This window comes from Lissotriton helveticus, chromosome 3_1 (assembly GCF_964261635.1).
Source record: "Lissotriton helveticus chromosome 3_1, aLisHel1.1, whole genome shotgun sequence".
NCBI classification, from domain to species: domain Eukaryota; kingdom Metazoa; phylum Chordata; class Amphibia; order Caudata; family Salamandridae; genus Lissotriton; species Lissotriton helveticus.
The window spans coordinates 1,950,278,117-1,950,303,384 of record NC_136061.1 but is presented as its reverse complement, the minus strand read 5'-3'; positions in this window follow the sequence as shown (position 1 = coordinate 1,950,303,384).

Sequence of the window (25,268 nt, the reverse complement as noted above, 5' to 3'; positions counted from 1 at the left end):
CCCTGGTAAAATAGTAGATTACATGAAAACGATAATGCCTGCAATACGCGTAAATTGGGATAAGTTGTCTGCATGCAAGCAAAAGAAAGAAGAAACTGTTTCAGATTTCTTCACCAGGTTTGAAGAAACATTCGTTGACCACAGCGGTCAAGATATGACCACAGAAGGTGGTCAGAGATTGTTTGTCGATAAATTCGTGCACAATCTGCTTCCAGAATTGTGTAAAAAATTAACAGATTCAGAAAGTTCTTGGGCAGTCTCATCTTCAGCCCAGATATTGGCTACCGCACAATATTACGAGAATAGGGACAAAGATGAGAAAGATAGAGTAGAAAAGAAAACTAGAGAACTAAAAACGAAGGTTTTGCTACAGCAAGCCTATCCGCCACGTGGTGGTGGTAATCAAAATAATAATGGTCAGAATCACTACCAAAATACTTTTCAGCAGCCTCAACAGTATTAGAGAAACTCGCAAAGATTCGAGTATACTCAACCCCGTGTACCTGTAGGCCCCAACCAGTGTTTATATTGCAAACAAGAGGGTCATTACAAGTATAATTGTCCTATTCTATTACAACGTGCGAATGGAGTTTCTGGTGTGAAAGGCCGTGGCAGTCAGCAAGCACCCAGAGGTAGAGGGCATGGAAACGCCCCTCAGAACACAAGTCCCCTTCCACCACAAAACTCTATGAACAGGTTTGATCAGCAAAATAACGTATCTGACAGGACAGCTCAATACTACGTTGATGATTATTACACAGAAGATGAGCATTGGGAAGGTAATGATTGCTAGGACAGCCATAGACAAAGGGAGGGAGTTGTTTTAGTTCCAGTAGATCAGAATGGACCTTACGTTGAGGTGATTACATCAGGTGTGTCAGAACCTTTTCTGTTGGATACTGGTGCTACAAAGAGTTCTATTATGCACTCCAAACTCCCTGGTGCACCTTTGTCTGGCGAAATGAACGTTTCTGTAGGTTTTTCTGGCGCCCCAGTTAGAAATCCGATTTCTGACCCTTTGTCTCTTTCTGTTGGTCCCTGCGAATTCGAAGCACCCCTTATTCTGACGACAGGTTGTGGTGAAAATTTGCTAGGATTAGATTTGCTAAAAAGATTGTATGCGACTTTGTACTGTTCTCCTTCAGGAGTACAACTTACTTTAGGTAAGAAAGTGGTTTCTCCCATGTATTTGTCGAGAGATGCACTTCCAGCAGAATTGTCACTTCTCCCAGATATTCTTTGGGCTACTGGTCCTAATGATGTCGGTCTTTTAGAAATTCCACCATATGTTGTAACATTGAAGTCCAATGTCAAAATGCCACGAATTCCCCAATACAAAATATCTAATGAGGGTGAAAAAGCTTTGCTAGCGATCGTTTACGAATTGATTGAAAAGGATGTGATTGAGGAAACACGAGGCAACGTTTGCAATAGTCCTGTTCTGCCTGTTTTAAAACGAACTGACCCTTCTCAGCCACCTGTGTACAGATTCGTGATTGATCTTCGAGAAGTGAATAAGATAGTTGTGTCACAATTCCCAGTTGTCCCCGACATTACCACATTATTGACTATGATTCCAGCTTCTGCTTCATGGTTTTCGGTGATTGACCTAAAGAATGCTTTCTTCAGCATCCCAATTGCTGAGGAGAGCAGGGAAATTTTTTCCTTCAGTTTAGGAGGTCGAAGCTTCCGCTTTAAACGCGCTCCTCAAGGCTACTGTGAAAGCCCCTCAATATACAGTCAAGCTCTGAAAACACAGCTTGAGACGATTGTTTTGCCTAAAGGTGCCACTCTTGTACAGTATGTGGACGATTTGCTCATTGCTGCAGACACTGAGAAAATTTGTAAAAAGGCCACATTGACATTATTGCGTCATCTGTGTGATCTGCATCACAAGGTGTCACTTTCCAAGCTTCAATATTGCCGTCAAGAAGTGACCTACTTAGGTCACCTCTTATCGAAGGAGGGAAGGAAACTGACCCCAGAAAGAATTCAGGCAATAGCGAAATTGAATGTGCCAAGAACACAGAGAGAAGTGCGTGCTTTCTTGGGCATTACATCGTACTGTAGACAGTGGATTCCAAATTTTTCGTTATTGGCCAAACCCTTGGTGGCATTAACGTGTAAAAATACACCCAATCCCATTCCTTGGTCTGAAGAGTGTCAGAAAAGTTTTCTCGAATTACGCACAGCATTATGTTCGGCTCCTGTGTTAGGTACCCCCAACTACAGTAAGCCTTTCACATTGTATGTCCACGAGAAGGAGGGCTGTGCATTGTCTGTGTTGATTCAGTTATTTGGAGGTAGACAGCGGCCATGCGCCTATTTTTCGTCAACTTTGGATCCGGTAGCACAAGCATTGCCAAGTTGTTTAAGGGCCACAGCAGCAGCAGCTGTTTCTATTCGACAGTCTGCTGGTCTAGTAATGAATACTACACTAATCGTGATGGTCCCGCATGCAGTAGACACATTGTTAAATAGGACCAAGACACAGCACTTAACTAGTGCTCGACTGTCCAGTTACGAATTGACGCTGCTAGCGAGCCATGTGCACATAAAAAGGTGCAGTACCTTAAATCTAGCCACGTTGTTACCAATTGCAGAGGAATCAGATACTTTAGAACAGCACGATTGTTTCCTCACAACAGAGGAAGAGACAAAAGGGAGAGTGGATTTATTTGACACTCCTCTTGCTGAATGTGATGGTACATTATGGGTGGATGGTTCATGCTTTAAGCTCCCAAATGGTAACGTGACTACAGCATATGCTGTCACAACTTTGCACACAGTCGTTGAAACTGCACGAATACCACATGGTTCAGCTCAAGCCGCAGAATTAGTTGCACTAACGAGAGCATGTGTATTGTCTAAAGGAATGAGAGTGACTGTTTACACTCATAGTCAGTATGCGTTTGGAGTGGCTCACAGTTTTGGACGATTGTGGAGAGAACGTGGGTTCCTGACTTCGCATGGAGCTAAGATTCAGCATGGTCAGTTGGTGAATGAGCTTCTTGAATCACTGACCTTGCCCCTGAAAATGGCGATTGAGAAATGTAGTGCTCACAAGAAGGTGACTGATGATGTAGGTCGTGGAAATGCATTCGCTGATGAGACCGCTAAAGAAACGGCAAAGAATGTGATGAGCCGAATGTATGTTGCAGGCCCTGAAAGATGGACTGGTGAGGTTGGAATATGTGAGGACACAATAGAGAGTGTGAAGTCCATCCAAGCTGAGGCCACAGAGAAAGAGTTGAGCACGTGGAGAGAGAGTACAGGAAGAATGGATGCAAATGGTTGTTGGATTGAATTGGCAGAGCATCAGAGATGGTTGTTACCCGATGCATATGTGCTTGCAGTGGTTACAATGGCTCATGGAATGGCTCATATCAGCGTGAAAGGGATTTGCGAGTTGTTGGCCCCAGTGTGGAAGAATTCAGGGATTCCCAAGTGTGCGGAGAATGTTGTCAAAAATTGCATGGTATGTCTGAAGCACAATCCTGGTAGGGGAACCCCAACTCCAGCTGGTCATTTTGCACCTCCTACGTATCCGTTCGAGGTTTTGCAGCTAGATTTCATACACATGGAGAGGTGCAACAACTTAAAATACGTGCTCGTTGTTGTTTGTGCTTTCTCAAGATGGGTAGAAGCCTATCCCCTAAAAGACAATACTGCCTTGTCCACAGCAAAAGCCCTTGTGAAAGAGTACTTCCCCAGGTTTGGAATGCCTAGAATGGTCTGGTCTGACAACGGAAGTGAATTTGTGGGTCGTGTGATGAAAAGAGTGTGTGAAGGGCTAGGCATTAGGCAGAAGTTCCACGCTGCAAATCACCCCCAATCAGCTGGATTAGTAGAATGTTACAATGGCACTTTAAAACTTAAGTTGGCCAAAATCCAAGCGAGCACAGGTCTTAAATGGCCTGACGCTCTACCCTTAGCACTCCTATCCACCAGAATGACTGTGCATTCGTGAGTGAAACTCAGCCCTTATGAAATTGTCTTTGGCCGGCCAGCCAACATATGGGGAGTGCCTAGACCCACGAAGTTCAGCGAGCTAGAACACCCTATTTTGCTTGATTACTTGTATGAATTGACGGCTAAATTGCGTGTTTTGCATCAACAGGTCCACAACACCCTGCCTCCGGTCTCTGAGACTCCAGGTCACTCCATTGTCCCTGGTTCTTGGATCCTGGTAAAAAACTTTCAGAGAACAAAGAACGACCAGCCCAGGTGGACCGGGCCACATCTCGTCCTTCTTTCCACGAGGTCAGCCGTTCGAGTGGAGGGGAAGGCCAACTGGATCCACGGGGTCCACTGCAAAAGAATCCCTTCACCTCCGCCACATGACCAGTGGGTCCAGAAGGGTGTCACTGACTCAGAGCTTACAACTGTGCCACGTGTCATACCTGTCAGCGATGACCGTGTAAAAGAAACTAACCCTGAATGTGAAAGCGAGGACATTTTTCAAGAGACTGTGCCACCATCAGAACAATTGAACTTTTTGGAGCCTGAACTGCTGTTTCAGGACCAGACAGTACCAGGGAAAAGACGCTACAATTTGCGACCTAGAAAAACTAACTAACAAAAGTGATTCCTTTTTATGATTTGAGACCAAGACCTATGGACAAATAAATATATCTTTTTTCCTCCCAAGTACTCTTTTTGAAAGTGCAGATCTCCCATCTAGGTAACTTGCTTATTTTTGTTTTTTCGAACCGCCATCCGGGTTCCGCTGCTAGGGCCGCGGTAGATTAAAGTCTTTTTGGTGCAGCTGACGACGTTAGGTCGGTAGTTCTGGTCAGTCCAAGGGAGTTGCCCTAGACTGACGGAAGCATCCTTTAGCAGAAGCAACCTCCCACCGCGGGCAGCACTTTAGAGAGGATGGAGTTTCCTGATGTGGAGAGACCTGTCAAACAAATGAACTTTAAGCAGAGACTGTGTAACACGATGACAAAGAAAAGTTTTATAATATTGTGTATTTTTATGCTATCCAGCGTAATGATCTTTTTGATAAGTTATGTTTTATTCTCTTTCCATGTAACATTTGCGCCCACTGCATCACCCATGCCTCCTCCTACTGTTTCCTCTCATTCTTTCCACCCTCTGCCTGACCACGAATCAAATAGGAGATTAGAGTTCATTAATAACTCCTTTGTTCAGTTATTACACCAACACCAACTTGTAATGAACACAACTAACTGTTGGGTGTGCGGTCTCATGCCTCACACAACGGATAAAGGTATCCCCTATTTGGTCCTGCCATTTAGTCACAATGGTTCAGTATGGGCATATAGGACAATGTTCATATATGCACGAGAAGTCCAACCCCTACGTTCTGTAAAAGACAACCTCAAGACTAGCGCCCTAGTCAAAGGTATAGTTGACATGATCAAGGAAGTAACTTCCTATGAAGATACTCCGGATGATGAGATACTTGCATATGTAGGTTGGAACGTGACCGGATATGGCACTACGTTAAGTGAGAAACAGCAAGCCAAAAGATCGTCCCCTATCTGGATCGTACCCCATCAAGGTCACCTGTGTCTGCAAGGTGTTGGCAAGAATCCCAGAGCTCAGCTAGGGAAGAGTATCTGTACAGAAACGTATGTTTTTGGATCTCAGACTTCCCCTGCGTTTTTAGCCGCTAAGGGTACTTATTTCATCTGTCATGATAGAGCCTATACATGGTTGCCCCCTGACTTCTCGGGCTCATGTTTTGTTTCATTCCTGTTACCTCCCACCTACACAGCAGCGGCGGATTACCACCGGACAAGGGTAGTTAGAGGTGTCTTGAGTAAAGAAGACACTGCAGGTCAAGAATTTGGAGACTTTGCAAAGGGTTTTCTGCCGTTCTGGGGATCCATGGCTAACAGTAGAAACATAAGGCAATTAACAAGGGTAGTTGAGTCCACCGTGACTGAAACTGCTGGTGCCCTTAGTAACTTGACTGCTGAGCTCCAGTCGGATCGACTTATGACCCTTCAGAACCGGGTCGCTTTGGATGTTATACTTGCAGACCGAGGTGGAGTATGTAAATTGATCCAGTCTAGTTGTTGCATTTTCATCCCAGATAATGCTCCAACAGTGTACAGGGCCATCTCCAAACTGCATAAGATTTCCGAATCTATTCATGTGGATAAAGGAGATTGGTCGTTAATGGGATGGTTCTGGGAACTGATATCTGCCTGGGGATGGAAAATTCTGATGGTCATTGGGATGGTCTTTGCCATTCTTTTCCTGTTCTGTCTGTGCATACAGTGTGCTCCTGCAATATGTGGCCTCTGTGTTACATCATGTGTAAGGAAGCCTGTGTCAAGAGAAGAACTAAGTACTAGAATGATGTTACAGCAACATCTCAATGACTTTACGAATATCGATCTGGACTCAGACTAACATGAGGATAGATTAATTGCCTATGTAAGGGCAAAAGGAGGGATTGAGGTTCTGAAAATCTGGACCCGTGTATTTATTCTGGACTCGAGAATTAAAACTTCGTCGAAACATGACGAATTTGGTATCAAAAGACCGAGAATGACGAGTACATCATGTACATGTATTTTCAACATATTCGAGTGACGATTTCACCCCGAAATCGTCATTTACATTCTGAACCCTTGGCTTCCATTAATGTTTTGCCCTTTACATAGGCCTTAATCCAGTTGAATTCGATTCCACAAGGACACATACTCCTTAACCGACTTTTCCATGACCTGTACAAGTTGGAACCATTGCCCCAGGCCGAACTCGTTAGGTCAGTTCCCTCCCAGTGGCCGAGCAAGATAGCATCTAGGTTCAACAAACCATAAAACCATTTCAGCGCGCACACCTGCCATATCTCGCTCACATCTATCTCCACTCTTTTGCTTCACTTACTTTATGGTGGGGAGGTGCCCGTTTTTATTAGGGGTCCAGTGATATCTGATGAAATGTTGGGCCTTGCCAAATGATTTGTTGTAGGCAGCACGAAGTGAAATATGGACATGTCATCATGACTCTGCTTTCTCTTTATACTAGAAATATGTTAACGATTTACTTTACAACCAAGAATGTTTGCCTGGAGCCCAAAATTGTGTATAAGAAGAGAAGCCTGACTTTGTAAAAGTGTGCAGTCTCCTGAGAATATACCCGTGTTGTACTTCTAGGACACTTGTTACCTTGGTTGCAGCCAATAAACTAATCTTTGACTTCACCTAGAAGACTCTGAGTTTCTGTGGTCTGGATCAGGAAGAACCCGAGGTCTCTGGGTTTTGATTCCCTGACACCGCTGGGTTACCGGTTCTGTGCCGGTTCTTAAAAACCCAGTACCTCACTATAACGTCAATGAAACCTATGTTTTTTTTCAGTGAATTTGTAAGGTTTTTTTAAATGCTAATTTCTAACTATAACATGCCTGAAACCCCTCTGAAACACAGAGCTGTGTTGCAAAGAGGTGTAAAAAGGGACGTGGCCTCAGACCACCTCTCTGCAACGCAGCCCTGTGGCGCTTACTGGAGGTACCTGGTGGGCTAGTTGGCTCCCAGGGACCCTCAGGATTGAAGGGGAATTAATCCCCCAACTTAAAATGCGCCACGGGGTGCGTTTGCACAGTGGTGCACGGAGGGGGCGGGGTCTAATGTGACAAGTGTGCAAACGCACCCTGTGGCGCATTTTAAGTTAGGGGATTAGGTCCCCGTGAATCCTGAGGGTCCCTGGGGGCCAACTAGCCCACCAGGAACCTCCAGTAAGCGCCACAGGGCTGCGTTGCAGAGAGGTGGTCCGAGGCCACACCCCTTTTTTACACCTTTCTGAAACATAACTCTGTGGCACTCACTGGAGGTACCTGGTGGGCTAGTTGGCCCCCAGGGACCCTTGGGATTCAAGGGGACTTAATCCCCAAACTTAAAACACACCACAGGACTTGTTTGCACACATGTCACATCAGGCCCCGCCCCCTCCCTTCACCACTGTGTAAATGCGCCCTGTGGTGCGTTTTAAGTTGGGGGATTAAGTCCCCATGAATCCTGAGGGTCCCTGGGGTCCAACTAGCCCACCAGGTACCTCCAGTAAGAGCCACAGAGCTGCGTTGCAGAGAGGTGTAAAAAGGGACATGGCCTTGGACCAATCTGACACACACCCATATAATTGAACTTACCAGAATCTACAAGTCAGTAGAGTAATGATCACCTGATTTCCTTCGTTCCAGATTTCTCTAATGTTATTCCACCCTATGAAAGTATTCACTAACAGTTGTTCATGTGTTTTAATGGTTTTAATTGCTTAGTAATGTGGCTTTTTATTTTCATTTTCAGGAGAGGAAAGTAAAGGGTCTCACTCACTTCACTCACTCTGCACGGGCAACCCATCTTCTTCTTCTTATTTTAACACCATGAAACACGTCTGCACTGTCAAACACGGGTTGAACTTAAGACGATAGGAAGACAGCGCCTTTTATATCAAGTTCACAGTTCTAGGTCTGCCATAACAACATGCTCCCTCAGGTTTCTGCAACATGTATGTGCATGGATATTACAGTTGTACGTATGTTTGATTGCCATAGTGAAGTACCACATATGGTACGGGTCCACAACTCTCATGTATTTATTTGTTAAATTGCCGGATCACCATGGTAACCGGCATCATTAGAGCGTAAATGTTTTTGGCATTCCATGGTGTCGGGCATTCAACATCTACATCATACCCCACTTGTATTAACCAACATGAAATGATATGCAGTGTACATCTATGGGGAAGAGGGATACAGTTGGGTCTGTAATCGAGTATTTTACGTAATAACTGACGGCCCTAAGAACTGTAATCATGGTCTTGGCAATCCTCTGTGTTGACATTTAAGGGCATTTATTTGAGCTATATGGATATTTCCCTCCATATTTCTCTTTGCATCCACAGCGATAGCATCATGTCTATATTTGCAATATTTAGATGCAGACTTATTTGAACATGTTGCGGTTACAATAAAATTTAGATAAACGCAACACATGAATTTCTTGTAATATTATGCAAAATGTATATAATGTAAATAGTACCTTTTGAAGACTTTCTAGCGTTTTGTTCATGCAGAATAATCATTTTCTGTCATTTGCAATATGCAGTTATATCATTTGCACATTTAAACATGGCGGCTAAAACTGTTGCTCGAAACCATGAACAGTCCTCTTTCTATGTTTAATCCGACTAGCCTGCAACTTTATTAGGCTTGTTTGTTTGTCACTTTGGTAACGTGAACAAGGCTTTTCACAAGCCGAAACATGTTGTTGCTGAATAAACACCCTTAACTATGGATTTGAGCTGGCGGTCTTTTGTTTGCTGAGAGCGCATGGGATCCGAATTCCCTGGTGTACTAGAAATTTACTACCGGCGTGCTCCGCCGGCGTATGCGCCACCTCCCATGGTGCCCACGCGACCTGAAAGAGCTTTTGTTTTGGGAATATATATATATATATATATATATATATATATACTAGCAGCCCGCCCGACGTTGTCCGGGTATGAATTGCTGCCGGCCAGTAGTATATTGTTTTGTAGGATATCGTTTAGATAGCATTTCTTTATCTGTGACAGGCCTGTGAAACGCTCCGATTCACAGTGCACTGCTGATGCACTTAAGAGTGCGCGTTCAGTAGTGTGTGAACTCGAGTTTCCCTACTTTATTTTTCCTTGCAATTTTATATAGCGCGAACTCGACAATATGGCATGAGCACAATTTACATTACAGAAGAACACATTCATTTATGGTAGGCACGGGGAGACAAAGCGAGTTGTCTGGAATCACAGGATGTTGAGCTGATACCGAGATTCAAACGTAGCTCCCCAGCTCTAAAGTTCTCAATTCTAGAACTTGTGGTGGGAGGTGTGTCTAAAACTGTATGTCGGTGCTGGCCATCAATGAGAGAGACCTGTGCATTTTTCAAATGGGTGGTGAAAAAATATGAGTATGTTGCTGGAGATGTGGGCCGCCGTGCCACCAATGTACTTACCGGGGGAGGGTAAACACCCATTATTCCGCAACTTTCTTTCCGCATACTATCACTTCACATACTTTCATTACGAAAGTACCATGACTCGCAATGCCATTATAACGCATGGCATTACATTTTATATGCTTTTACCTCGCATACATTTACAACGAAATTCGTTGTAAATGCATGAATGGTAAAAGCGTGTTTTTTTTTAAATGTTTGGATAAGGTAAGTATGGGTATAGGGGTATATGTTTTGGGGTACTGAGGTATATGTTTTGGGGTGTTTGGGTATTTTAAGGGTTCAGATATAGTTTTGGGTTATGGGGTACAGCGGTAGTTTGAGGGTTTAGGGATAGGTATGGGTTTTGGGGTACAGGGGTATTTTTAGGATTCAGGGCTAGGCTTGGGTTTTGGGGTATAGGGGTATTTTTAGGGTTCAGGGGTAGGTTTGGGTTTGGGGTACAGGGGTATTTTAAGGGTTCAGAGCTAGGTTTGGGTTTTGGGGTACAGGGGTATTTTAGGGTTCAGTGCTAGGTTTGGATTTTGGGGTACAGGGTTATTTTCAGGCTTCAGGGCTAGGTTTGGATTTGGGGTACAGGGGTATTTTTAGGGTTCAGGGGTAGGTTTGGGTTTTGGGGTACAGGGGTATTTTAAGGGTTCAGAGCTAGGTTTGGGTTTTGGGGTACAGGGGTATTTTAGGGTTTAGGGGTAGGTTTGGGTTTTGGGGTACAGTGGTATTTTTAGGGTTCAGGGCTAAGTTTGGGTTTTGTGGTACAGGGGTATTTTTAGGGTTCAGGGGTAGGTTTAGGTTTTGAGGTACTGTGGTATATATAGGGTTCAGGGCTAGGTTTGGGTTTTGGGGTACAGGGTATATTTATAGGGTTAAGATGGGTTAGTGTTTAAGGGTGTTGGGGTATTTTAAGGAGTAAGGGTGGGTTATGATTATGGGGTGCAGGGGTATTTAAAGGGAGCAGGGTGGGATTAGCACACGATATGAGACATGGCATGAAGAGCAGAATGTACCACACGCCACCAGCGTTTGTCATGCCCCAGCACACGCCCACAGCACAACGCAGACACGCCCACAAGGGACTACTTTGCTGGCACGGTTCTTTTACCTTTTAAATGTATATGGTGGGCGTCTGCATAGCCTATGTCCTTCTGCTGCAACTGCCCTTTCCAACGCTGTATTGGGTGTTGTGATTGATGCTGTGGTTCCCGAGATTACCCGCCTCAAAGGTTTGGGCTCTCTCTTTATTATATTAGTATGGATATATATATATATATATATATATATCCACGGATTCCTCTTCAACTCAGGAAAAAGGATGACAAGCCACACCACCAGGTACCGGAAAGATTGTTTATTTCAGGGCATAAACAGACGCGTTTCGAGCTCACGGGCTCTTGGTCACATGACCACCATATTTTTCAACCTTACTTAAGTAGTGTAAAATAATGAAAAGGAAAGAAAGTTTCCCTGTTTACAAACACCACACGGAAACTTTTTTAATGTGCAGTTTCTAAAAATAAATAGAATGTAAATAATACACATTTCCCAAACGTTTGGTATTAAATTATTACAAACACTCAGTGGGTTTTAAACTCAGAAGACAGGCGAACAAATCGCATAATGGTATAGTACCCATATTGCCTTGTTGAGAAGACAGGTTTAGAGAGAAAGAGGGAGCGAGAGGAGTTTAAGAGAGGTATGGATACAAAATGATTGGTAAGTTTAAAGTTAAAATAACCAAAAGTAAGTAGGAGGAATTGCAAAACATTGATTGATCTAATCAAGTCGCTTGGGTCTAGTACCCATTGTATAATGCCTCCATAATTAAGTATCCATCTCATGATTCAGTATAAGTCAGTAGGTGGCTAAAGTCTCTATCTAGTCAAAAAAGGTGTGGTATTAAACTATTTCATAGTTGAAATTTTCCCAAAATATTCTATCCCGTGCTCATAGTCGTACTTAGATATTTCTTGTGTAGCAGTAGTGCTCATAACAGTATTCACTCTCAGTGGTTTGTCGCTTCTTATCAGGACGGAGTACATCACTATAGGGAAAGTAAAAAATGGAAAAAATGGAAAAAATCATTAGTTCAATTATGAACGTGACACATATAAATTATTAAGACTTGATAGCATTTGTCACATCGCTCTCCTCTCTCGAAATTTCAAGCTGTCTAATTACCATAGTTCATCAAAATACATTTGAAATTGTGTAAACCAAACATTATTAGAATCTAAATCATAATTTTTAAAAGAATTATTGAGGTATATGTCATAGAATCGGAGTATCAATGAAGGGGGTTTGGGAAGCTCTCAGTTTACTTAATTACATGTGTACATACATCTCCTCGTCAATGTTCATCCCAAAAGGTACGATACATCCTGCTTGTAATATGAATTTGGACTCTGCTCTGCGCAATGCTGTTAGACGGTCCCCTCCTCTGATATGTTTGGGGATCGAATCAAGAGCGAAAAATTTCGCTTTGGTCCAGTCTCCATCGTGGTATTGGTGGAAATGTTTGGCCGTACTATATGCGAAATCTTTGTTCGTGATTGCACGCCAATGTTCCAAGATTCTCTTCTTCACAGGGAAAGTAGTTGAGCCGATGTACCATTTGCCACAAGGGCAGGTTACTACGTAGATGACATAGTCAGTGGTACATTGGATGTTTTTGGTGATTCTCCATTTTTTCTTTATTCTTTTGAGTTCAACCTCCCTTACATTGGTACTGTGGCTACAGGCCTTACATTTTACACACTTGAAAAATCCACCCTTTGCTGCCAGCCATATTTTTTTCTTGTCTAAGTGACTTTGCACTATAAGGTCTTTGATGGATCTGCCTTTTCTGTATGTTATGGAGGGGTGTGGGTCTAATCTTTCTTTTAACACTTTGTCCTGTAAAAGGATATCCCACCTCCTTCTTATTATCTGGCTGAACGCAGATGATTGTGTATTGTAGGTGGTTATCAGTCTTATAGGAGATTTGGGACTTGGTTGTCTGGCTCTAGAGTCTTTAAATAGTGCATCCTTTCGGTCAATGAGGGCTACCCTATCTTCACCTTTTTTCAGCATGCTAGCGTGATAACGCCTCATTTTAAACCTTTCATGCATTGTTTTCTTGTGTTTCATGTATGTCTCATCTGTGCTGCAATTTCTCTTGGCGCGCAAAAACTCGCCAAAAGGGATTGCCCATCTGAAACTGGGGGGGTGACAGCTTTTGGAGTGGAGCACAGAATTTCCTGCTGTTGCTTTCCTAAAGATCTCTGTTTCAATCTTATTGTTCTTGATATTGAGTTTTATATCAAGAAAATCAATTGTTTCCTGGCTATGTTGCATGGTAAATCTCAAGTTCAAGTTGTTTAAATTGAGTGCATCCACAAATTTGACTAGCTCATTTTCACTTCCCTCCCACACAAAAAAGACGTCGTCTATATAGCGGAGCCAGACATTCACGCATATAGTCCAATGTTCCAAGTCATCACTCCTGAGCACCTGCTCCTCCCACCAGCCTACCAGTAGGTTGGCGTAGCTGGGGGCAAAGCAGGTGCCCATCGAAGTGCCCTGGATTTGTTTGAACAGAGACCCATTGAACAAAAAGACATTTTCTTCAAGACACAATTCGATCATTTGGAGTAGCATTTTGGAATGGGCTTCCAAATGTCTACTTCTAGTACTCAGGAAATATTCGCAAGCCTTCAGGCCATCCCTATGTCGAATGGAAGTATATAGGCTTTCTACGTCTAGACACACAAGCCAAAAATGTGACTCCCAATTGATATTCTCTACTTTTTGTAGAAAGTCTTTAGTGTCTTCTAAATGTGAAATCAGATCTTTAACATAACTTTTGAGAAAGTGGTCAACATAGTGTGAAACATTTTCTAAGAGGCTGTTTATGGAGGACACAATTGGCCTTCCAGGTGGTTGCGTCTGATTTTTATGGACCTTTGGTAACAGATAAAAGGTCGGAGTGGTGGGATTTTCATTGATGAGAAATTTAGTCTCATCCCAACTCAGTAGTTTGTTCTTCTCCCAATCACGGATATTCTGGTGTACCCTATTTAGTAGTTTACTCAAATAGGAGTGGTCCACTCTGGTGTAGCATGTGGTGTCAGATAGTTGCCTCATAGCTTCTTTTATGTACATTTTCTTATCCCACAAAACTACATTTCCTCCCTTATCTGAGGGTTTGATGACGATAGAATCGTCGTTCTTTAGCTCATTTAATGCCACCCTCATTCCTGGTGTAATGTTCTGTTTGCCCAACGATCTGTTGAGAAGTTTCAACATGTCACTGTTCACTAGATCATGAAATAGGTCTATGTTGTCCCTGGGTAACTGGGGTCTGTATCTAGATTTGAGTCTGAACGGTGTGGTTACAGTAGAAACATTTACTTCTAAGTTGGTAGATGATAAATCATCAGGTGCGGAGACAATATCAGTGCCCTCTAGGGTGGCAGGGACCTGGGATTGCGTCAGATCTATCCTACCTTCCTCATGCAGGGTAACTAAGACATTTTGCAAATCACTGTATATATTTATTTTTTTATATATATATATATTTACCACAGCAAAAGGGCTCCTCCAGGGAAATCTTCCCGTAGTCTGGTGGCGCGTTATGCGTCGGTAGAGCCACTGCCGACAGTCAATTTCCCAACACAATCCAAATAACAGCGCACTCTCAGTGCAAGGAAAACAAAGATTACGTTGGTGAATAAACCTTTGTTTTCCTTGCACTGAGAGCACGCTTTTTTTGGATCGTGCTGGGATATATATACATGTTCTGGCCAAACTTTATTTATTAGTCGGCTGATAGGACTCGTTTCGCCTGTCCAGCAGGCTTACTCACCACCTGCTTTTTCATTACAATTCAACCATTGGTAAATAGAAAATGTAAAAACTACCAGTCTTTCTTTCAACACACTTGTTTGGTAGTCATTTCACATGACACACTATGAGCACGGCTATTTAAAAATGGTTGAATTGTAATGAAAAAACTGTTGGTGAGCAAGCCTGCTGGACAGGCGAAACGCGTCCTATCAGCCGACTAATAAATAAAATTTGGTCAGAACACGCCGTTGTCATTTCTTGGATTACGAGGTGATCGAATATTATACCAGACCTTGCTTGGGTGGTCCGTTTCCGATGACGCACCCTCTGTTTTGGAGCAGCGGCGGCAGTAACCTAAGCACGGAGAGAGAGATATATATATTTATATATATATATATGTGTGTGTGGTAATCAATTTCTGTATTAAGCATAGATATATATGTGAATATGTATGTGTGATTCTAATGTATTTATGTCCAATATGCAAAATGTATATTTTATATATTCAGATATATATCTATGCATACACACGTATGTGAATACGTGAGTTTTTTACTAAATGCAAACGTACGTTTATACATTTAAATAATTAGGATAATGTGCACTCATGTCCGTGTGTGTGAGAGTATAGCTTATTTGTTCAGATTTTTCTAAAATCGTTAAAAGCATTTAGCTAATTTTATGACACCGCTGTTACTATAATATTGTTTTTAGGTCGGCTGGTATTCAGAATATATATGTGTATATGTTTGCGTGTGTGTAATGCACAAACAGAATAAAATATGTATTAATAATAGTAATTTTCTCCTTGCGCACACACAGCTCGTCACAGCCGCACCCCTCAATGCAGGCAGGATCAGGGTTTGGGGGTCGCCGAATGTCCGCCGGGAAATCCAGCTTTCTGGCTTCAGTGGCTCCAGACAGAACCCAAATAGCGCCCTGAAGTGGCGGCGTCGCTACAAGGATCAGGGTGTGCGCAGATATTCGTGCTCGGAGAGACTTTGAGCAGTCTTAATGGCAGGTTGGGAACAAGCGGCGATACTGCTTTGACAAGAGACAAAGGTAGAAGGGCAGGGTGTGCGCACGTCTGTCCCCCATCACCCACCTCAAACAACAGGACTGGAGACGCCCCGCCCAAAAGTGAAGCATTTATCATAGTGAACTTACTCACTCCTGAGGCGAACTAGCCGGGAGCTGTACTTGTTTTAAATTGTGATAACTTGTTTTTAAAAGCTACCTACCAGGCCACTGCCTCTTCACCGCGCAAACACCCGCCCAGCCGATTGAAGGCTCCTGAGGCCGAGTGTTGCTAGGGCAACACCGCCATTCCGACTAGCGGACACGCCCACCCACGCTGACCACACCCCCTTACCACGTCACCTTTCTGCATGATAAATCATGTCCAGCAACAGGAAGCGCAGCGGACGAGCGCAGCGGGCGCGACGAATGCGCGCCAAAGGCGCGCATAAGGCAAGCTCGTCCGCGACGAGGACGCGACCAGCGCCAACACCCCTGCTCAAATTTGCGCGCAGCCCCCCGCTATACTCGAGAAACCCTGATTAACCTACGAGAACTCGCTCACGAAGGTAAGCTCATCTTTGATGACACCGCCTTTCCACTGCTTGACTTCACACATAAGGGTCTGCTCCTGGGAGGCCTTCTGAACGTCAAATCACTGCCAAAGCATGCTAACGAAATTCATCTCCTCATAGAATCCCACCACCTAGACGTCCTCTTCCTAACCGAAACGTGGACTCACGCAAACTGCGATATTGAATTAGCTGTGGCTTGCCCTCAAGACCTCAAAATTTTGCACCTTCCCAGACCGAAAGGCCGCGGTGGCGGAGTAGGCATTATATACAGAGCCTCCTGGCACATCAAAGCCATAGACATGGACTCTGTTGCAGGGACTGAGCTCCTCGGCCTTTCCATAAACTGCCACTCCGGAGGTATCTTCACGGCAATTATTTGCTATCGACCTCCAGGGTCTTTCACCTCCCTACAACAGCAAGCGCTACTCACCACCCTTACGAACATGGCAACCTCCCACAATAAATTAATCATCTTAGGGGATTTCAACCTCTGGCCAAACGGGAGTCTAGACACTGGTCTAGAAAACCTCCTGCTCTACTGCGAAAGCGTGGGACTCTACCAACTGGTTAAACAACCTACCCACTCAGCAGGCCACCGACTTGACCTCATCTTCTCCAGTCTTGGTTTAATACATGTGGACGACATTCTGCCCATGAGCTGGACAGATCATGCTCTTATCAAATTCCACATTACCAGCACAAAAAGTATAAAGCTGAACAATAGCGCCCTATCAGAATTTAACTATAGAGACTGGAAAGCTCTGGAAAAACTGAGTTCCACCACCTCCGTCTTCAACGTTGAAGATAGCTTCTCCCCACTCAACCCGGTTGAAGACAACTACAGAGCCTTTTGTACGAGGATAGTATCCTCCACGGACGCTATTGCTCCACTAAAAAGATGCAAACCTAAAGGTAGAGCACCAGCCCCAATGGTATAACGACTCCCTGAAAACCCTCAAATTACTCTGTAAACAGGCCGAGAGGAAGTGGAGACAAGGCTATTGCGACTCAAACAAAATCATCTGGAAAAACAAGCTCCTAGAATACAAATCTGCCATCACGGAGAGCAAATCCACCTATTACTGCTCCACGATAGTCAACGCCGCAAACAGCTCCAAAAGCATCTTCCAGATCCTTGACAACCTTATCCACCCCGACTGTGCCAAGAAAACCATCCCCCCCTCACAGACCCTCTGCGATAATCTCGCACAGTTCTTTACGAACAAAATTGAGACAATCATTCAGAATCTTGCAATTCCCCCACTACAAGACAACCTTAACTCCCCCGGAGCTGCCACTACCAACCTTGACCCGCCGAGCCCAGGACACCTACCAAGGGAATGTCTACAGGTTCTCCCTTCTATCCCCGAAGTAGATTTCGAGAGACTGGCACACGGAATCACTTCTGGGTCACCCCTCGACCCATTGCCCCCTAAAACTTGGAAAGCGTGCGGAACTGAACTATTCCACACCCTCCGTAGGATCTGTAACCAATCTCTTTGCTGTGGATTTGTCCCTACCCCCTGGAAGCAAGCACTTATCACCCCGCTGCTGAAAAAACCCTCCTTGAACCCCGAGTGCCTATCCAACTTTCGACCTATATCGCTTCTACCCTTTCCAGCGAAAGTGGTGGAACGCTGGGTTAGCTCATGTCTCTCGACACATCTTGAGCAGAACCACATCCTGGACGACTTCCAATTCGGTTTTTGCCCAGCCCATGGTACCGAAACGGCTGTGCTTACAGCCATGGAAGAACTTCGGATGCGTGCAGACAGGGGTCACGCAGTGGCCTTGATCTTATTGGACCTGTCTGCCGCATTCGATACGGTTAACCATGTGATTCTGCTGAAAAGGCTCAGAGAGGCAGGGGTCGATGGCACCGCCCTGCTCTGGTTCCATTCATACCTGAGAGATAGGAAACAGGCTGTGTCCCTTCCCCCTTTTCAATCCGCTTTCTCTCCAGTGCTTCACGGTGTACCCCAGGGCTCGTCCATCAGCCCGATCCTTTTTAACGTTTATCTAAAACCACTGGTCACATTAATCAAATCCCACAGTTTGAAAACTGTAAACTACGCGGATGACACCCAGCTCATCCTCTCCTGGGAGGGGGAAGACTCAACCCCCATGGAATCGTTCCATGACTGCTTAAGGGACACAGCCGGCTGGCTGCACTTGAATTCCCTGCAATTCAACTCCTCCAAGACCGAGGTCCTGTTCTGCTCGGGGAGCCGGATTCCTCGCCTATTTCCTACTGAATTCTGGCCCCCGGAAAATCCAGAAAAACCACAGCCGGTCACTAGTGTCCGCAATCTGGGTGTTATGCTAAACAACAACCTTAGCATGCAAACGCAGGTAACCAAAACAGTCTCTACCTGCTCGGCCCTACTGCGTTCGTTACGTAAAATCATGCCACTACTCCCCACCCAAGCCCGAGCGCTAATAGTCAGGTGCACTATCCTTAGTCGCCTTGACTATTGTAATTCTCTTATGCTCGAGTCCCCAGCTGTTCTACTGGACAGACTCCAAAGAGTCCAGTCGGCTGCAGCTAAACTGGCCCTTGGTTGGACCAGGAGATCCTCGGCCACAGCAGCCTTAGCCGAACTACATTGGCTCCCTTTGAAGCAGCGAATAGCTTTTAAAGCACTCTGCCTTGTCTTCAAGGCACTACACAGAACGGGCCCCAGTCCCCTACAAAAAATGTTTTCCTGGTACACCCCCACCAGAACTCTTCGATCCACCTCAGCCTGCCTAGTGTTGGTACCCAGATTTAACAAGGTAAGGACCGGGGGCAGATCTTTCAGAGTGGCCGCCGCCAAACTATGGAACAGTCTGCCGGTCGACATTCGCCAAATTCCACAACTCTTGCCATTCAGAAAGCGAATCAAAACTTGGCTCTTCCCCAATTCCGTTCACTTCTAAATTCCATTTAGCCTCCCGTCTCTTTCCATCTCAGGAGTAAGCTTTCAGCGCCAGGATACCTGTTAGGTGACAGTTGCGCTTTACAAGTGTTTTAAATAAATAAATAATAAATAAATATTGTTATCACCTACCTCGTCTAAATTCAGAATGAAATGTTAACTGGTTTATTCTGGCTCCCTGGAGGTGATATGTGTATTGAGTTTGTTTTCCAACTTAAATTAAAACGTTCAAACCGACAAGAATTTAAGCAGAATTTCCGTTTCTTCCAACGGTCATGAATTGCTCTGAAGCCGCTCCTTCGAAAGCCTTTGTTTTATTAATTTGTTTTACCTGCACGCAGGGTTGTTTAAAATGCTGCACTTTCTATAGAAAGTGTCTAGACGTCAACAATGCAGTACTCCTGGCTCTATAGCCCTTCAATAAATAACTACAAATAGAACAAGCGCGGCTGCGCAGCCGCGTGGCCGAGCGGCCGCGAAAGGTAAAGCGACGTGCACTCTTGTGGAGGTGGGGTGGAGGGGACGTGCCTTCTAATGACAGCGGCATGGTCTGGAAATGAAACCTGACCCAAAACAGATGACAAATGCACACCTCTACTGGTTCCCAAGAGCAAAACGCTCTGGGAGTAAACATTTCACGAAAAGCTGGGACATCACACGCACAAGTTTGTAGGAGCCTGTAGAAAAGCTGAAGTGATTCCAAGAGGCCGATTTCCTAGAGCAGCGCATGCGCGCTGCGCTAGGCTCGACCTAAAAAATAAAAAGGGGAAAAATCTCCTTTGGCAATCTTGTAATTCTTGATTGAAGATGAAGATGGCACTGGGGAAATCAGCAAGGCGCCAATGTCCTTCTGACCCCGGGTACCAGAAAAAGCCAGCTTAAGACGATTCAAATAACAAAAGGAAAACGATTCACCTTTGTGAAGCAAAAATCAGGGACAGCATTAGAAGTAAGGGACAATGATTGAAAAAAAGGAATGAAATGCATTGTAACACACATTCCATTCCTAAAGTTTTCTTTAAATAAACTTCAAACAGGAACTGACAGAACAGGAAAAAGCTTTGCAAAATCTACGATTAGGAGACTTAGACATCCTCCAGTGGACCGACCACCTTCTAGAAAAGTGCTATTTGTCGGAGCTTTTTGCAAATGGGTTTCAGCCATTTAGTCCACCAGGATCTTTTGCTTTTGATCACCCGTTTTTTGGACCTTTACTGTGGGTGAATCTTGCTACCTGAGTCTCATTCGTGGCAATTTCATGACAATTGGACTTAGGGTGTTTACCGTCAGTGTCTGCCTTCTAAGATAAAGCTGCTGTAGCGCAGACAGGGTAAGGGGCACTGGGCTGGTTACATGTGAATATGTGTGCGCTTACATGTGCAGGCTGCTTGTGAAAGCCTACCATCGTGCGCACCCTGGAAGCTGCACACAGGTACATGCCAGTGGAAGTTTTGAACTGCAAATTCAAAGTGTTAAAATAACCCCTATTGATATCCATAAACCTTCTTAAATATTAATGTTACCCCTAAGTAGGCCTTATTGCCAATAAAAATAGGGTGCTTGGTATTTTAAAGCAGGTCACGTGAAAGTCAATGTTGAACATTTTCTTACAGTGAAATATCCCCAAAAGCTTGTTTCACTGTAGCAAGGCTGGCTGCTTCCATTGGGAAATGCTGGTCTACACTGTTGCATTTTTAAATGCTAAATTCAGTTTGGTAGAAGCTAGACAAATACTTCAAGGACTAATTTATATAGTTATCCAACATCCAATTTAGTGGTGAAATCACATTTTGTCTACCTATTGAGTAAAAGTCACTATTAAAAAGTTCTATATCATAAAAAGTGCAATGGCACAGAATCATTAGTACTTATTTTAGGGCTCACTTAGCATACTACAGGAGGCTCTTTAAGAGAATAAAGGAGACACCTCAACTGCCACTTGACAGCATGCTTCAGCATGGGGGCCTCCTTTCATCAAGGTAGGTCAATACCACCTTGATGGGCTCAATGAAGTCAGAGTTTGGGAACTTGAGATAAATGTCCTTCCTGCAAAATGTAGGGTTGCAGCTAAAAATGAGTAAGGATAAAGTCTAGATATCTCTTTATTCCATGGGTATCTGTGTCACTGTTAAAAAAAATATCAAATGCAGGATGTGTCTTGAAACATAATGGTGTTCACTCTTAGCTAGAAAGGGAACTAACCTTGCATAGGCTTTTCCAATCCTATTTCTTTAGAGTACTCCAAAAGAAGCTTATAGTCTGTTTTAATGTTAAAAAAAATCGTTCCCCCATAAGTGCGCTTTGAAATGCAAAATATTTTCATTCTGCATTTGAAAATGGTGCCAGGGTGGCACAAGTTGTCCTGCAGTGGACACTTTAACTTACGGCTCCTGGGTACCTTGGTACCAAATGTTAGGGACTTATAAGTAAGTACAGTTATGCCACTTGGGTATTGCCAATTTAACCTTACACTTTTAAGGTGTCAGAACACGGCACTGAGGACTTGTTAGAAGGCCTCTCTATGCTCTCAAAGTCGAAACACCAGCAGAATCAATCCAAAACAATTGGGCGATCATGCAAAAAGAGGCATTTCTTTACATTTGGTATACAACTTTAGTACATAAGTGATGTCATCAGATACATATCTGAAGTTTAAAGAGACAGTCATACATATAGTAAAATTCATAGGGTGGTATTGCAATAACATGCAGACATTGAAATAGTTGCATTAATAATAACAACACACTGCAAAATGGAAAAGATAACACAAAACCACAAAAAAAGTATTTTTTAATCTATGGAAACTGTCCAAGCACAACACACATAATAAGGCTTTATTTTTATAACCTCAACACTTCAGAAATTTCAGCAACCACACGATCTCCAATCAATTTGGTCCCACATGCCTAGCTGGTATTAGGTAGTCTGTAAAGACAATCTGTCTTCCAGATTGCAAGACCCAGGAAGAGAGAGCACTTTGAAATGATACTCATTACACTTAGCTAGAATGTGAACTAACCTTGCATAGGCTTTTCCAATCCCATTTCTGTTGAGTACTCCAACAGAGACATATAGTCTGTTTTAATTTAAAAAAAACTCTTTACCCCGTAATTGCACTTTGAAGTGTCAAAGATTTTGATTCTGCAACTGACAGTAGATTAGAAGTAAAGGCCTTTTTTTCCTGCTCATTATACTTTTGTTTAAGATTAGCCCCAAGTCCATCGCAGCATCCTCAATCCTCAATTAAAGATGATTGCAAAAATGGCATTGAAGGTGGAGCTGTGACAATGGATTGTTTTATTTCTTGAAATGGTTTTTGGTGGTTAATATCCCACTGAAACTTCACCCCTTTCTAAAGTAAGGACCGTAAAAGTGTGGCCATCATGGAGAAATGATCAACAAAGCGCCCATAAAAATCAAATAGACCAACACTTGAGTATAATTGGTCCTTGCTGGTGGGAGCAACCTTTCTCTATAGCTTGCAGTAGATTGAGTTTGGGGCAAATCCCCCTCTACAATACAGAGTGACTTAGATTTTCAACTTCCTTAACCAGAATTCTGCATTTCTTTTTGTCGGATGTATGACATTACAACGCATGCTTTTACCACGCATGCCTTTACAACGCAGTTTTTACAACGCATGCCTTTACAACGCATAGCGCTTAGGGGTGCTGGATAGTGAATAGTTAAATTTTGTATTCCAACTCCAGTCCCCGTGGATAGTAGGGAAGGTGTTGGATAGTAAATTAAACCTATTCCCTATCATAGAGCGCCCCCCAGCGCTATGCGTTGTAATGGCATGTGTTGTAATAGTTGCGTCGTAAAGGCACTGCGTGGTAAAAGTTACGTTGTAAAGGATGTTTCCCCTTTTTGTCATTACGTTTTCTGAATTACGCAAATAACAAAGTTAAACCTCTTTTTTGTTTTGTTTTTTACACATTTAGCAAACACTACAATGCCATCTTGTCAAGCACCACCCACTCCATATTACCAAACAAGACAAACATAAGCTTTCGATACATGGAGGCAGTTGAAGACAAACCAAAAGGTATCCTGGTACAGCGAGTGAACTTTGAATCTTTATTTCATGTAATTTCCGCAATTATTATTTATTGCAAATTCGTCCGTTTTTTTCTTGATTTTTATACATGAGGAATTATTATAGTCGAATCCAATGCATTTCGGGCATTTTATTTCTGCCCTTCATCAGGGAATAACACTGAAAACAATAGAAAAAACAGCAGAAAAAACCAAAAGAGAATGTACTTGTGAGCTCCTATGTGTATGTTTTTTAATTTCCTATGTACAAGGTATCGAATATAAGTCGTGTGCACGCCTGAGGCGATATAACGGGTCTAAAATTGTGAAAAGTTAGGGGGCACCACTTTCAACCTTGAGTCCCGTGACGGTGAAAACATTTTGTAATCGGCGTTTCACTCAAATGTCTGGTCTACCCATTCTTGGTCTATGATCGAAGTGGCAAGCTACAAATGAAAATATAAGTAACCACGCATTACCATCACAACTAATCAAAACCTCAAGCCTATCACGGTTGTGCACTGGTCTCTAATCCTTCCTTCAAGACTGACCTTATTGAATGTAATCATTGGCATGCATCCGCCTCTCGGTACCGTATCCTGCGTCTCCTCCCTTGCTCTAATGTTCGCCATTAAATCCAAGTAACGTTCCGATCACCTTGTGTGATGAAGTTAGAAAAAAGACTATTACTACGGCCGTGTTCAGTGGAACGTGATGCCTAAATCGTAATGATAATCTTTGATGAAAATTTAAATGAGTGTATTAGCCTATCTCAAAAAGGCTGGTGCAAACTTTATGTGGGTAAAAGTTTTATTGTGGAACAAAAAAAAATTAGACTAGAACTCATGAAGTAAAAAGGGGACTGTGAAGTAAAATGGACTGGATGCCATCTCTATGTTTCTCCTTGCCCAGGTCAGAAGGCGGACGAGCAGCTGTGGAAGATAGTAGACTTATTGGACAGGCAAACACTGTAATAGAATTAGGCTCCAAATGAGCTGCAGTCTTCCCAAACGTACTAACAATAAAAAATATATATTTGTTACACTTAAGATGTGAGGACATTATTGAAGAAATCTGATGATTACCCGCTAAACTTATAGGATAGATCTTAGAAAGACTCCAAAGAACTTACCCAGTAAGTCCATGCACACAATGCTCCAGCTGAGAAGGTTAGTGGGCCGTTTCTATGAAGGAGGAGTTCAGTGCTTAATTAGTAAAAAAATAAGTGCCAGGGTTCTCGTTAGGAGACCTCCGCAGCTTACACCACCCATTGCCACAGACGGCATTGCCAGTGGCAGTACCTACAAAACTAATAACCAGCACACTGCCACAAGTGGTTCAATTTAGACTATTCTAGGCCCCATTTCTATGAAAATAGTTTGGGCGGCAGGTGTGAGTTGTTTTTAATATATACTGAATTAATAAACAATTGCTGTTCTGCTCATCTTTAAGTTATACAAACAGTGAAGTGGCAGCTATCATAAGTGCCGGTGTTGACAATTATGTACCGGTGCCGAGCACTGGAAACCACCGGCTCAAATTAAGCACTGGATGAGTTAGACATGATAAACTGTAGATTACTGTTATGACCCAGGAGGGTCGTGTGAAGAGGTTAGAGGGCCCCAAAGTTAGTCTACTACTCTAAGCCTCACAAAACCTGTGAGTTGAGAAGGGAACAATGTCCATCATGCAAGTTCTCTAGAGTGGAAATGGGGATGGGAAGGAGAAGAGAAACTCACTTGAGAATGATGACTAATCTCTCAGTAATTCTAGTGGATATACATCTGTCTCGCTTGCTGTCCGCCGGAGGTGTCAAAGGGCCCCACTCGCCACTGGTACAGCTATCCTGACTGTAATAACAAAGCCATAACATTAGACAGAGAAACTGGTACAAGTGAACAAGTGTCTTCAAAAAGGGGTGGGGG